At 29.1% G+C, this 15,459-nt stretch overlaps 1 long non-coding RNA gene across 1 annotated transcript; it reads right to left on the bottom strand.

Annotated features, from left to right (window-relative positions):
• Window positions 1-6,060: 6,060 nt before the first annotated feature.
• On the bottom strand, window positions 6,061-11,590 carry LOC139425969 (uncharacterized). The gene is made up of 2 exons (XR_011637140.1): window positions 11,413-11,590; window positions 6,061-6,363 (listed from the first exon to the last, which is right to left on the bottom strand). It is a non-coding gene; the product is annotated as an uncharacterized lncRNA (long non-coding RNA).
• Window positions 11,591-15,459: the final 3,869 nt, after the last annotated feature.

Raw genomic sequence — 15,459 nt, 5'->3', positions numbered from 1 at the left:
CATATTTTTCTCTCGTGTGATAGAGGCATCAGCTAAACTAATTCTTTTTTGTGCTGAAGAACAGTCTGAGCTTCAGTGCTTCTTTCCTCCACAAAAGACACAAGATTTTTTCCCCTCTTGTGTTGCTGCAGTTAATAATCCAGCGTCGGTCGGTGTTCTGCACTTGGAAACTTCTAAGTCCGGAAGATAAGAAGGCACTTGGAAACTTCTAAGTCCTTCCAAGTATCTTCTTTTCTTTCTCTGTCTCTCAGTCCTAAGACCAAAACCTTTCATCGCCGAATATATCCTTTGTTCACCTTCTACTTCAGTTTTGAAGGAACCCATCAAATTGTTTAAACGCTCTTTTGCTTCGGTTGGTGCACCAGAAGCATTGTTCCTATGCTAGGCTTTTAGGAAATCCTCGGGAAAGCAGGATTCAACCATAGGATACAAAATTGAGCCTCATTTATCTGCAGTAACTCCCAAAGTTTTAGGAGCCCGCATGTTCGATTCAAGTTTATTGTACAGTGATGGAAGAGAGAAGGTACCCTTTGTCTGAGCAGAAACTATTAATATAATTAGTTCTCTAACATATAACTTCAACCTGAAGATCATCTTTTCCAAAACGTGATTTCAAACTATCGACTACTTTACTATAATTATCTCCGGTTGGCGGGAAACTCTCAACTACTTCTCTAGCTTTGAACCGACAATTGAACCCCTGGCGTTATCTCTTTATCTTTATCAATATGTTGGAATTGCCTCCAAAACGGTAACCATTCTCTTTAATCACCGCCAAATTGTCTAAATTGTAACTTTGGTAAGGTATATTTTCTTTTAGAGTTGTTTGCTTCAATTGATTCTGACGGAAGTTCTCTTTGGCTTATTCTCGCCAACTCTATTTCATTGTCAAGTTTCTTGCGTGCGCGCGTGCGTGTGTGTGTTTCGTCGTTCTTGATTTTATCGGAACAGTCGTTCTTGATTTTATCGGAATTCGGTGTGCTGCCATTTCTTTCTTCAATAGCTTTCTTTCTTTCACCAAAATCGTTTGACAAACTCATAATACTAATTCGGTTGGTATACCAAAAATTCAACAATTTCAAGTCTTCTCTTTTAAAATCTTTAACGGCATGAAATATATTTGGAACACTCATCTTGCAATGTCATTTTGTAATTTATTTAACGTACTATCAAAAAACAGTTGTTTACTAATTACACATAAAATAAAAGTACGCTATATGATTCAAAATATTGCTAGTGCTACTCACTTTATCTAAATCTCAGATTCTTATCTCTCATCTTATCTTATATCTATTCTTATAATCTCAGATTAAGTAGATATTCTTAACCAATAGAACCAAGCAATCATTGAAAAACAACAAAATGATATACTTATTTTTCATGGAACATCGACAAAGTTACCATTCTCTCAAAAGTAAAGCTTAATAAGAATATTACAATAACTTCAGATCACTTCAATTAATAAATTAAAAATGTAACAGTAATAGTATTTAGGGAAATAACGAAGCATGATAGATATGTGGTCAACAAAAGTACCAGAAGTAATTAAAATTTCTTCCTTTTAAAACTTTTTTATACAATTTTGCTCACTTAAACAGAAGGAAAATATACTTTCCTAATAACAATTCTCCCGTTATAGCGAAAGGCTGGTAATTTTTAAATCCTTATAAATATACAGTTTTTGTATCTTTAATGTTACGATTTAAACGGTGACTTTATTTTATTTTATAACCGTCGTTGAACAGCCGACCCAATTTCATGGGTTTACGACTACTTACGTTCAACTCCGTAGCCTCGTAATTTTGAACCAATCCAGAAGACAAGGAAACTCCTGGATCAGTACCCCCAGAGGTATTGATTTGTTGTGGGAACATGGAGGACTTTCAGACTCGACAGATTTAACGTGCATCAGTCACCATTTACTACACGGGGAGTCTTCGGCCGGCGAGGATCGAACCCACGACCTCTTGGATATGGGCCCAGCGCCCTACCGACCAGGCTATCCCGGCCCACTTAAACGGTGACTTGGAAATTTGCCGTAATGGATCGGATTTATATCGGATGGATTTATATCGAGCATGGATGGATTTATATCGAGCATTTCATCTGATTTCATAATTTATCTATCGCCCGCAACGTTTAATTGGCTCAATTCAAAGATTGCCTCCTGAATCATTAAGATAGCAACTTAGTGCATAAAATATCGATGCTTTGATCAAAATATATTTAGAATATTCTCTTTTTCATTTTGTTTAAAAAAGTTTTTACTTGAAACTTTTTCTGGTCTTATATCCAAAAAAAGCCACAGTTTCCGCGATGAAACGCCTATAGTGTCTATTGTATAAATCCTTAATTTTTCTGTGTGAGAGCTAAATTTAGTAACTTTTTCTTTCTTTTTTTTAAATTCAAAAAATAACACTGCAAAAACTGAAATTAAATGAAGGAATAATAATAAGAAAATAATAATTACTAAAAATATGCTTTGGAGAATTATTAATCTTAAATTAAGTTTAGATAATCCAGAATATATTCAACAACAAGGGCAATGCAAGAATATTTTATTTCTTGCGACAAATATGTCACGACTAATGCATATTTTTTGCATAGTCAAGATAAATGCTCATTAAAAAATAGTTAACAACCAATATTTATCTTTTTCACGAAACTATTCTGCTGGGCACTAGGGACAAGACAACAACAATCATTTTTAATTTAGTGTCTTTCGCTCTTTCATACTTTGCTATTGCTTCAATTATAATTATAATTAGTCATGTGACGTAACTTAAGGAAATTACTGTAATCGAACAAAAATTTCAAGATTTGTTCAGTAAAAATGTATATTGACGTAATATTTTCAAGATCGAGGGAAATCTATATTTTTCTTGCTGTTAAAAAAAAAAAAAAAAAAAAAAAAAAAAAAAATCGTTCCTAAAAACTTAATTTGTTTCACCGAAATTACGATATCGTCGCATTTGAACCAAAAATTTAAAAACTGTGAAATTAAGCGTCACATAAAAAGGGTTTCAGTCTCTCTACATTTTTCTGTTTTTTAAATTTTACAAACAATACTGATGAATCTTGTTTATAATATCCCTAGATAAGTTAAGCGAAGTTAATGTTCTTTTAGTGCTGCCATCTACAAATATAAAATGCATCAAAACAGTTTAATGATAAAAAGAATGTAATACGGAAAACCTTTCGCACATTCCTTATAAACCAAAAAATAAATAGATAAATAAAACAGATGAAACAAAACCAGCTCAAGGTTAAGCTGAGAAAAAACAAATATAGAAAGTCTTTTTAAAATGTGTAACGCTATTGTTAATAACATTTTATCGCGCCATTAGACCTATCTGACTAAAGTCACTGAATCACTATATAAACATAAATAGAAAATGAAGAAAAAAATAAATAAATAGAGACTATCCAGTTGAATAATGCTATTAAGATAAGTCATAGGTAGTTGATTTAAATATTAAAAATCTTTAAAAAAAAGTTCTTTTTTTCTGAAAAGAAATGTTTTTTTTTAAACAAATATTGGCATAGAACTTTTTTTCTTTCTAATTTTTGGCGACATTCACTTGATTGTGAAACAATACAGGACCGAAATTTATTAGGCAAGAATAAAAAAATAACTATAAAAAATTTACGATCTTAAAGTTTATAAAATCTTAAAAGTTAAAATTATAAAAGTTTTTTTTTTTTCATCAAAGAATCGAAAGTTGCTATCGATTTAAATTTTACTTCATATTTTATGATTATTATAGTGTTATCATCTAAAATCGAAATAACAGAATGCATATTATAAATATAATTTTCATATAAATCATTATTTATAACTTTTCATCAGGTATTGTAAAATCTAAAACTTTTTTAATAATAATATTACTGTTCTAAAGGAACATAACTGTATCGGGAAAAAATCAAAATCAAACCATTTCTTCGATAATCTAACAGTTTTTACCTAAGAATTAATACGATGAATATACTAATTATACAGATAAAAATGGCTCTATAAATGAAAGCAACATTTAAAATAATCAGTTGTTACTAATAAAAGTGCTGAGAATTTTATTTTGTTTTATGATAGATTCTATCTTTTAATGAAAATTTACTTTTTGCTCAAATTAAATTTTCCAAGTATTTAACCAGAATACATATTTATCTTTTTATTTGGTTAAAAAGGTTAATTTATCTTAAAGTTAATAAACTAATTTATTAAATATAACGTTACCGTTTATCAAACAGGAATATTTAGAAAAAAATTGGTGAGATATTGAAGGAATAATGTAAACCATTCAACCTTTAATAAAATTATGACCAACTCTATGAAAATTGACTTAAAAATTAGATTAAGTAAAAAATTTTAAACACATTTCAAAATACTTCAGGTAATGGATAGGACATATAAAGATAGGACATATAATTTTTTTTTATACCAGTTGCCTAAATTCGTAAAGTATGTCGAATAAAAATACCATTTTGTGTAAATATCCTTTTAAGTTTACGAAGCTTAATTATGAAAGTGTCAGTACAAAACACGCTGTAACTTGCTCGTTTATCTGAATTTCAATATACGTCGGAATTATTGCGGAATATTTTAGAAATATATTTTTGAAAATACATGCTGGAAATTTATTCAACCATCTAAAAAGGAAAATTTTTTAAATTTTGATACCATTAACCCAGTGGTACACGATAAATATCACTCATCCAGATCAAAAAATCATTTTCTACTAATGAACTTGTGCATTTATTAGTAAATAGTTTATGTCTCAAACACTTAATAATTTTCGACCATTATGGAATTAATTACAAAAAAAAATAAAGAAATCAATTTTTTCTCCCAAAGTAAATGAATGCACAAAAGAACAGTTCACCCTTAATAACTTTTAATCTAATGATCTGATCTTCCCGTTCTAGGATTCTCTCTTAAACTCAACTATGCTAAGTTATTAGTGTAGACGAGATTTTAACGAGATCAAACACAAAAATACTTTCTCTGAATAAACATATCTTTTTTCAATGGATTATTCGGATTTTTGACCCCCAAGGTATAGGGAGTAGCCGCAATCTGGGAAATATGGCCCCAATACTTTTGTCAGTAGAGCGATACAAAGATTGGGCCCTTTAATGTTAATTTTGCTTTCTGCGTATTTCGCCATACCTCGAAAATTTTTGAAGCGAATTGAAAATTTTTTGCACCTAATTATGAAATTCGTCTATCCAAAGATAATTCCATAGAAAAAAATAACTTTTAATAAATATTTATCCTTTTTTTATCATATTATTTAATATTAGTCGGGGGGATTTGAATTGTAAAATATATAATTTTTTACATAATTTTAACGAATATAATTTTATTTTACATGGCAAAATACAAAATTTGAGTGAAATCAGTCGAATAGTTCTATAGAAATACGACTCTTTTTTAGAAAAAAGATATGTTTATTCAAAGAAAGTACGTTTTTGTGTCTGATTTCTTAACTTAAAATATCATCTGCACTAATAAATTAGCATATTTGAGGTCATATTATTGCATTAAGATTGAGTCCTGGAACGTATCATTAGATCAAAAGTTATTCAGGGTGGTACGTTTTAAATTTGCGCACTGAATACACAATTTATTAATCCATATGATCTACTTTTTAAACTTGAGGAAGATTTTATTTTCATCTTTTTAAAAAACACTTAGTTTCATTTACGAGAAACAACACTTCAACTTAATGCCCTAACATTTCCCTGTATTTTGTCCTTTCTTTACTTCTTTTTTATCTCCGATTTCTTATTTAATGCTAAAAAAAATACATTTTAATTAATATCACATCCTTTTAATGGAGTAATTAATGGAAAATTAAATTAATTAATGAATTACTAAATTTAATAATAAATAAATTAATAAATAAATATTAAATTTATTAAATTTAAATTTATTAAATTTAATAATTAATGAAATAATAAATTAATAAAATAATAAATTAATAAATAAATTAATTAATTAATAATAAGTATTAAATTTAATTAATGAGTGAATTAAATTTAATGGAGTAATCCTTTCGATTTTCTTCATTCAATTTATTAAAGTAACAAGGTGTAAATTCTTAAATTTAAAATTGGTTCCTTTGCGACAAATTTATTATTCTTGTTTTTTTTTTTTCTTGATTGATAATCTGTAATTTTCACAATAGGCTCATAAATCCTCTTTTACTGCAACTGTAGTGGTTTTTTGGCTCTGAGTTTTTTCTGCATCTAAAAGTTTGTGCAACCTCCTCTGCTCAACCAATTTTTCCTGTTCTTCGATATAAACATGAAACATTTCATCGGCTATACCCTTGCAGCTGTCACCACGCTGAAGAGCGTCTTCTGAAAAAGAAAAAGCGCATGTTACAGCAGTATTGCGATAACTAAATTACACCGTTAAAAATCTTTTTAGGATATCAAACCATTTTTGAAACGTTAAAAATTGTTTGACAGTGTAAAAAAGAAATACATAAATAACTCTGAATAACTTTTATTTAATTATCGGATTTTGCGTAATTATTTAATTATTGGATTATGTGATTAATGTACTAATTGGTTCAACACAAGCTAGTGATAATTCTAAATATACTGATTAATTTGTGCAGACGATGTTGATATTTTAAGCTACGAAATCAGTCACAAAAACAAACTTTTCTGTTTAAATTAAAAAAGTTTTTTTGCTGATTTGGGCTCATAAACTTTAAAATATGGGGTGAGTTGACGACATCTGGAAATTATGGTCCCAGTAGTTTAGTCAGGAGAAGCGGTCGAAAGTATAGACCTCCTACATGCTAATTTTATTTTTTGCATATTACCTCCAGAACTAATGAAGTGAGTCAAACATTTTTACACACGATTATAAATTAATAACAAATTAATTTAAAATAATTTTTTCACGCAAAAAATAATACTAGTTATTTGTCATTTTTCTTATTTTCATCAATGAGTTAAATAAAGAATTTTAATGTGCCTACTGTACCTAATGACATTTCCAAAGGTACTTCTTTCCAATACTTAACCTTAGCCAGTGTGGACAATAGCGACACAACAGTAATGTTTTTTTTCTCCTTTTGGTGTAAAATGAAACTGACCTTGAAAAAAAACATTTTTAAAGCATAGATGCACTTGCCCATGCAGCGAGCCAGATATACTGCTTCAGAAGCACGAAATGATAGATTTTTTTTGAGAACCTTCATAGAATATGAATCTTGATAAATGGCAACATTTTTGATAACCATTCCTTGATTGTTGTAACTTCAGGCAAGTAAATTAGTATCTCTTGTCGCAATCTTTCTGAAATTGAACTTTAAAATATTCATTAGATGCTGGAAAAAAATTTTGTTTATTTTTCATCCTTTTGAGTAAAACTTAAACAATTTTAAATCTGGACCACGTGATGGAGCAAAAGAATGCGTAAAAACAGAAGAAAGTACACTTTCCATCACATGATAACTACAAGCAATCCTTATTAATTGTTTCTCTAAAGCTTTTCTAATTCTCGCACGACATCCTTTTGAAGTCTTGTATTACTAGCTGTTGTATCGAATATGAAATCTTTTTCATATTCTCTCAGATTCTATTCACCAAAAGCCTTAATGCAGCAATCTGTTTCAGACATTTCCTCTTCGCCCATTTGGGACACCTAAATGTTTTTCATTGCCATTTCCGTAAATAAGTATTGCAATGTGATCAGCACTTTGTTGGGATCCGTAAATGCTGGGCATATCTTTTCCATCCCAATGTAGTAACAACAGTTAATTAAAGTAATTTTTTTAGCAATATTCTTTTTCTTTTAACTTTCCCTTCGAATTGTCGGAATCGAACATCGTGATAACGTGATTCTCATAAATATCGTGAAAAAGCCTTTGCAACTACAGCTGCAGCATTACGGTCACTTAAATTGATTCGATCTAATGCCGAAGACACTTCAGGATTATTAAAGACATGTTTGCTTGTCTTACTAGTGGATGATTCAGATGGAGGTTTAAAATCTTCGTCCAAGAATGAAGATTCTTCAGAAATTGATGAGAAAATGTATCATTATTTGTAGTGGAAAATGCTTCTTTTTGCTCTTAATATCGTTCTTTGAATTTTTTCTGCTTTTCTTTCCGTCTGCCTATTTATTTTCATGTGCAACAGTTTTCTGCCAATTAATCCCAATAATACTACAGGAAAAATATCTTATTTTTGCTTTATTAAAATTTTTCAACTTCATTTTATTTCATCAAGACTTCCGCATTAGTAGCAGATACATCGAAAAAAAGTTCTATTTCTGTGATGAAGTTCGCTTCTTTTAATTTATCACTTCCCCGTTGTCGCAAACGTGTTTTTTTAAGAAATTGATATTTATTGTGTATGTACATTTTTAATTTAAGCCTGGATTACTCCGTTTTGTAGGTATTTTTACATAATCAAAAACAGCATAAAATTTTTCATATTTTCATTTGAAACTCTCTGGGAGAGTTTCAAATGAAATTTGCGTTTAGAATGAATTAGATTTGCGTTAGAATGAATTAGATTTGCGTTTAACTCATATATGCGCTGGCACAAAAAGCGGTCAATATATATGAAAAACTACTATTTGAAAAAAAAAATGGTAACACATATTTATTTATACCAAGTGGATATTTCTTTCTGTTACCTACCACTTTAAAAAAGTACTGTGCCTTGCTTTAGATCCATTTTTATACGTTTATATTATTAATTTATTTTGGTAGACCTTGTTTCTGCGAGATTGATCTTAGCAATGAACCACTTGTGCTACATCTTTTTTTCCTTTTTTGTAAAAAGTAACTGTTCTTTTAAAAGGTCACTAGGCACAAGTGGGTTTAAAAAAATGCATGTCTGACATAAAGAAAGGTTTGTGTTGTTGTTTCTATTGCCTCTTGCCTCACGGGCAAGCCTGCTTGGTCAAACCGAGCAAATTTAAGCCAGAGTGTGCGTTTCTTGCTTTTCAGTGGAGCCATGTATGGCCAAGAATTCGACTTCAGCCACTCACACGTCACAGCCCGTTTTATAGGGCGGACCCATTCGCACATCCATTCATTCATCCACAGATCGTAATAACGCTATAAACCCTATAAACGGGTGTGACGTATGGTGTGGCAGAAGTCGAACTCTTGGCCATAGATGGCGCCGCTGGAAAACAAGAACAATCGCACCCCCTCTGCCTAAACAGGCATGCGTCAACAAGAAAATATTAAGTAAGATCTTTCAATTATTTATATTTCGAACGTCGTAATTATGAAGTATCTAAACAGATTTCTACTAATTGCAATTGTTAAATCTTTTAAATCTAGCATATCACCTATCAAACTCCTTGTTAGGCACGTTTATAATTCTGTTTAAACTATTTATAAATGGTTGTATAACTTGCTTATTTAGGGAAAAGAATTTTTTTTTTTTCATATTTAGTTATGATTTTACAACCGTGAAATGTGAAGATATTTCAAAAATATTTTTATAAGATATTTATTGCAAGTTTTATTTACATTAATTTTTTTAATTTAAGTTATTCATTTCTTAAGTATATCCACTACTTTCTTTTAACATAGATTTGATTAGATTGATAAGTCTCTCAAAAGTAGATAAATAAAATATACTTTCAATAATATATTATAGAAAACGTGCAAAATAAGAGCATTTATGTCTATAAAATGCATGTCTCTTTGAAATTACTTTACATTGAAAACATAGCTTGAAATACTTAGATAAAAGTTTTGTAAAAATGATTTTAAAATTGACTTTATGTTAAATGAAATTTTGAAATCTTTTTATTACATCTTTTTTCCATTACATTTTTTATACTTTAATTTAAAATAGCAACTTTTGTTGCGAATCGCCAACAATTCGCTTAAAACATTTTCTAACCAATGTACAAGTACCATCAAAATTAAGATTTCAGATTGGATTACAATATGTAATTAATATTACGATTATTTTATAAGTAGAAAAAAAAAAGTTTTAACAAAATATTATTAACAGCTTTATATATACCAACAGTAATACTTTCTTTTGAAATTTATACTTTTATTTAAATAAGTTATATTGATTAATTAAGTTTATAATTCCGAAATAAAAAAATACTTAATATTTTGCTTCATACTTTAAGTTTTTCTTTTCCGTTAAATTATTTAAGAATAGTTAACAAAATAGATTTATCAAGCATGTATAAAAAAAATCTTTTAATAATTTTTTATATATAAAAGTAAAACACAATAACAGAAGTAAGATAACTGCTGACGATTTATATACAGCGAAGGTAAGGCCAATACTTCGCGACGAGATGTTGGTTCGGCTGACTACCCAACCAGAACTTATGTTCTTGCTCCTCAGAGCCCATGGTCAAGAAAACTGAGATGGGCACAGTAGGCCTTGGACCGGCTGTCGTGCCTCAGACTTTAGTTTATATAGCGGAGAATATTCAATAGGAAACGAAATTTTTTTCTAAATATTATGTTTCCAAAACATGTTTTTCTTCAGTTAATGTATCCGATAAATGTTTTATATTTTAATATTACAACTTATAAAATATATCATAATGCATTTAAATTATTTTCAAATTCATTTTAAGCTCCTAAATAATTTTAAAAGTTATTTTTTCATTGAACATATATTTTTTCATTTTCATATTTTAATCTGTATTTTATTTCAAATTTAAGTTGAATTGTAAAAAATGGAAATATTAAAAAATTTTAAAAATTTAATGTGAAATGAGTTGCACTGGGGGAATTATTAGACATTTATCTTAGTGCGACATGCTATTTATCGTGTTTCAAATAATTGTCCCCTAGTTTTTAGTAAGTTATGAAAAAAAAGAGTATCTTTAAAAGAGTTTGGAATCTTAATTTTTGTTTTTATAATTTCTTTTTTTTAACTTGTATAAATTGTATAAAAATATAAATCTTTTATTTCCTTCTCAAAAAAGGAAGGAAAATTAATCAGAGTAGGAAAAAGAACCGATTTTATTCTTTTAAGAAACTATGTAGCTTTATCTAAATTTCTCTTGTATAGTTATTAATAAAGATATATAAAATACCAATTAAAATAAACATAGAGATACAGATCAATCATAGCTTATTTGCTAGATAGAAATATAGCAGAAAACACGGAGATTTATCACTTATAATTCATAATTCCAGCAAAAGGTTCAATCTAAACACAAATCCCACTATTATTTATTTAGTTAGTAATTAACTTTAAAAACTGGCCATATGCCTACCATTTTCTCTATTATTTAAAATATCTTATATTAATCGCGATTCATCTTAATTAATAATTTATAACTGGAAGTTAAATAACACTTTCAAATAATCTAACAACATTTTAAAATAAAGTAAATAATTAAATTCATGTGAAGTGCTTAAATTCCAATACAGATATTCTACATACCAAGACAATATGTAGTTAGCAAACACAGAGAAACCACCATTAAAATCTCAATGGAATCCATTTTACAATATAAACAATATTATAAAATACAGTTAATTAACTAAAATAAATCAATTATCAATGAATTCTTTGCATTTTCAAGTATGTTATTGAAAATGCTCTATGTATTATCAATGGATGAAACTTACTGAGAGAAAAAGTGTCTCGATGCGAAAGTATATTACAGCAAATTGAAACTAAATATCAGATAATATTTTATATTGTTTTTATCTAAATTCTATTTGTATTTTTATGACGGCAGTAAACTTAAAACAAACAGTTGAACGCAGCTGAATCGAACCTTTTCTACTACCTAACAACGAATCGTTTAGTTTTTAAAGTTCGAAATGCTAATAATTTTACGCAGCATAGAAGAATGTATACCGAAGCAAATTTGAGTTTGCTTTTATAACTGATATCTTTGATAGCAAATTAGGTCAAAATGTTTCCACTTTTTTTATGGTCTCAAGACGGTTTAACGCATTTTACGTCGATTAGTGGTTTAGTGGTGAGTCCAAGAACAAATGAAAACATTAGCCCTAGTCCTCGATTGTGTGGTAAACAGTTTGAGAAAAACCAAATCAACTTGCTATCGTCGTATTAAGTTCTATTTAGTTCATGCCAAAAATTAGTAAATCTAGAGCTCTTATTTTGTGCAATTTTATGTAGATTTCTCTAATATCAGGTGATATACACTGTTAGAATTTTCACTCTAAAATTATGATGAAATAACCTGCAGTAGTCCGTCCATCCAGTCTGGCTACGGTCAGTGTGCGGGTGGGTGACCACTTGGATCAGCCTGCGTAGGGACCGAGGGTGTGCGGTATTGGCCCTCTTTAAACTGTTCTACCGTAAAGTGCTCGACTTCACGTGCAGGTCGTCGGGCTACCGAAGAGGGTGTGCCATCCCCTCTGCAGAGGATCTAAATTGTGATGGCATGTCTTCGGATCATCCTCAGGGATGTTTCCCAGACCGTCGCCAATAGCCCATTGTGCAGCTCTAGTGCGACGTAAATGAACAACAGCAACAACATCAATATGGTTCAAAATTTACGCAAAATGTCTGTAGCTACAACCTATTATTACTTTTTTTTAAAAAAAATCATGCAAAGAGGGAATAAGATATTTATAGGATATACAAAATTTTAAATTGCAATCATATTATGACTAGGGTTGCATGTTTGTCGCTGAAACTAAGGGGGGGGGGATTAAAGATTTTAAAGATTTCGTGTTAGGTATGACAAAAAAATCATGAACATGATAAAAGTAATAAAATAAAGCAACTGACATGTTATCTAAACGAGCTAAGAGGTGAGTAAGAGGTTATTATTGAAATAAACAGAATTTTGCTACAGAATATTGAACATTGTTAAATTATTCTGGTTAATGTTATGCCGTTTATCAAATATTCATTTTCCTGCATTCCACGTGTTCTTTAAAACAAAATATTTCGAAATTTTTTTACCCAAAGCAATCCCTGAGTCACTCCCTCATTGTTGTAAATTATAAAGGGTTATTGAAGCTGATTAAAAGTTTTCGTTCTTTAGTATTCTTATTTCACTACAAGAAGGCAAATTTATCATCCCAAGGATGGAAAAAAAACACTTTACTTGATATATTTTAGATTATATTTGATCTATTTTTGTCATTTTGGTATAGATCTATTTACCTGAAATGTTCTATAGTTATTCATAATCAATTTGGAAAGTTCAGAAAGCGCTAATTACGGTTTAAATGCAAATGAAAAATTTAAAAACCAAAATAAATCCGACTTTTTCAATCGTGAATTTTTGAGACAAATATCAATAATTCACGGAAATCATCGCAGTATACGTTTCCGAAATACATACAAAAATTCAGGTATAAAATACATTTGCCTTCGAGTAGTTCAGCATACTCAAAGGATAGCAAAATAATGTCTTATCGGATAATCATAAAGTGAACGAGTTTCTCTTGTAAAAACAAATATTGGCCATCTGTTGTAAATATCTAATGGCCCATTTCATCAGTATTACATACTTGAAATGTCTATTTAAAAAAAAAGAAAAGAAATTAAAGTTATCTGTCAACGATCTACTCCTACAATTCACGGCATACGTAATGTTATGATGAATGGAGAAAACGTTCTTTCAAAGCTTTTACTTTCCTAAAGGTAATTTCAATTTTAAGATTTTTCTTTCTTCGCTAACATTTATTATGCGTAACTTCAGTCATATGTTTAAATCCGTACAAGGATCATTTAGAATTATTTTTTAATTAGAATTATTTTTTAGAATTATTTAGAATTATTTTTCAGGATAATTTAGAATTATTTTTCAGAATTATTTAGAATTATTTTTTAGAATTATTTAGAATTATTTTTTAGAATTATTTAGAATTATTTTTCAGGATTATTCGTTACCATACAAAAAAGTTTTGAAAATGTATTTTAAAGAGGGGTGGGGTAATTTTGTGCCACCTTCTCAAGTTTTTTTTATATATTTTTTGTTTCTCTCTGCAAAGTAGGATTTAGAACATTTTGAAGAATATATCGACAGAACACTTTTTTTTAAGTCATAGGTAAAACTTTAGTCTAAATGGAAAAATAAAAAAAAAAAGAAAAGTATTTTCCGTGATGTAAAGTTATCGCCTTAAAAGAATTATTTCAAGATGGTGACTTTGTGCCACCTGATTTGTTTCCTTAAAACCGACCAGAACATTATATAACCCTTTTTGTTAACCCTTGGTTAACCCTTTTTGTAATCGATATCTACGCACAACATTTTAAAATATTCAGCTTCTTAATTTCGAATTTATTTTAGAATTTATTTTATTAAACTATAAATATTAAAATTATTGTTATTAATTATACTGCTATAAATTATTTTGCTGTTAATTGTACTGAACCATTAAATTAAACATCTAAGCAATTATTAGAAATTTTATTTGAAAACGTTAATTTTATTTGATTATTTGTTCATTTCTTATGCACTCCGAAAAAATTAATTACAGGCAAAGCATCTAATTATTTTCCTCAGATGATGAGAACATAACCGAAATATATATTCCCCTGTAATCTACAGGGTGTCCCAAAAGGTCGTTTACAAACTTAACATGCTGGTCTGTCATATCATGATGAACAAGATTTACATAGGAACTTGTGTCCGAAAATTAAAACTGNAAAGTATAATGCATTTTTTAGAATGATACGTATCAATAATGGAAAATTTGAAAAATCATTTCACAGGCAGTTAAAAAGAGATCCTCAAGAAGAATTAATTTTCGTATTTGTTAGATGTTCAATATTTTTAATGCATGCATTCATTTATTTCTTGATACTATTTTTCTATTACTTCCCAACTCCCATTATTTTTTTGGCAATCATCTTCATTTCTCGCTTCAAAACATAAATTTCATGAAAAAAAAATTTCTAGTTTTCTATGATAGATAGACGTTAGCCTCCTTACTTTTTGTGCTTTCATATTCAACTTAGAAAATAATTACCTACTGACAATGAAATAAATTTCTCTGAGGAGAACTTTTCGGGTCAAGAATAAATTAGGTTGCATTTATAATTGTTTACAGGTGAGAGCGAAAACTTTACAAATAAAACTCTCAAACTACCTATATCATGATATGACAGACCAGCATGTTAAGTTTGTAAACGACCTTTTGGGACACCCTGTATAAAGTTTAAAATAGTGTCTTTCCTCTCTCATAGACATCTGCAAGCATCTTTCTAAAGGTTAGATTTGCTATAATACTAAACAACAAAACATCGCTCATTGTTAGTTTCTCGTGTTTCACCATCGAATCTAACTATCAACTTCATCTATAATCATTATCATTAACATCATCATCATTAACCTATATCATTAACCTCGTCTATCTTAACCTCATGTACTCTTCCACGGATCAGTTTTGTCATCACAGTCGCTGTCTTCATTATTAATCGATACAATTAAAAAAAAAATAGCAGAAAGTCATTTCTAATCACATGGGGCAACAATCTTTGTTAACAAAATATACA

The sequence above is a fragment of the Parasteatoda tepidariorum genome, chromosome 7, assembly GCF_043381705.1.
Source record: "Parasteatoda tepidariorum isolate YZ-2023 chromosome 7, CAS_Ptep_4.0, whole genome shotgun sequence".
Classification (NCBI taxonomy): domain Eukaryota; kingdom Metazoa; phylum Arthropoda; class Arachnida; order Araneae; family Theridiidae; genus Parasteatoda; species Parasteatoda tepidariorum.
The sequence above is the reverse complement of the archived record's forward strand: the minus strand, read 5'-3'. Positions and strand labels throughout refer to the sequence as shown.